The 877-nt window shown below is 39.1% G+C and overlaps 1 non-coding gene across 1 annotated transcript; it reads right to left on the bottom strand.

The window, feature by feature from the left end:
* Positions 1–271: 271 nt before the first annotated feature.
* LOC139903594 (small nucleolar RNA R71) lies at positions 272–378 on the bottom strand. Its single transcript, XR_011778404.1, has one exon. It is a non-coding gene; the product is annotated as a small nucleolar RNA R71 (small nucleolar RNA).
* Positions 379–877: the final 499 nt, after the last annotated feature.

The raw sequence follows: 877 nt of genomic DNA, 5'->3' as shown, positions 1-877 counted from the left end.
ACAAATCCTACACATGGTAACTAATCAATGCCAATTTAGTGGTGCGCCGAAGGAAGATCCAAACGAACATCTTTGAACCTTTAATAGGATTTGTACTCTGTTCAAAATCAGAGAAGTTGAGGATGAACAGATCTATCTCATGTTATTTCCCTGGACTTTAAAGGTAGAAGCCAAAGATTGGTTAGAATCGTTACCTGAAGGGGCGATTGATACATGGGATGTCTTAGTTGAAAAATTTCTTAAACAATTCTTTCCGGCATCTAAAGCCATGAGACTTCAAGGAGAAATTGTTACATTCACACAGAAGCCAAATGAAACTCTATATGAGGCGTGGACAAGATTTGGAAAGTTGTTAAGAGGATGTCCTCAACATGGTTTAGACACTTATCAAATAGTACAAATATTCTACCAAGGATGCGACATTACTACACGCAAAGACATCGATATAGCAGCTGGTGGTTCCATTATGAAGAAAACCGCAACTGAAGCTTATAAAATTATTGATAAGACTGCTTCCCACTCACATGAGTGGCATCAAGAAAAAGACATCATTTGTAAGACCCGTTTATTTGTAGTGTACATAAGTGTAGTTAATGTACTTGAAGTGGGGTTTTGGTTTTACATATTAAAAAGAATGCAGAAAACTGGTCTGGGCGTTTGGCGCACTGCGCGGCCATTTGGCGCGCCGCGCCATTGTTCTGTGACAGATTCCTTTTTAATTAGATATTTTGAGGGCAAATTGGTAAAATCACAAGGAATCCGACTTTAAGGCTTATGATCAGTTGTTGGAGCCTCATTTACTCCATTTCCACCCACTTAATCATCTTCCATTAAATCCTAGAGAGTGAGAGGAGGTTCTAGAGTGAGAAAGCTCCAT

This window comes from Rutidosis leptorrhynchoides, chromosome 3 (assembly GCF_046630445.1).
Source record: "Rutidosis leptorrhynchoides isolate AG116_Rl617_1_P2 chromosome 3, CSIRO_AGI_Rlap_v1, whole genome shotgun sequence".
In the NCBI taxonomy this organism is placed as follows: domain Eukaryota; kingdom Viridiplantae; phylum Streptophyta; class Magnoliopsida; order Asterales; family Asteraceae; genus Rutidosis; species Rutidosis leptorrhynchoides.
This window is presented reverse-complemented; position numbering and strand designations above follow the sequence as displayed.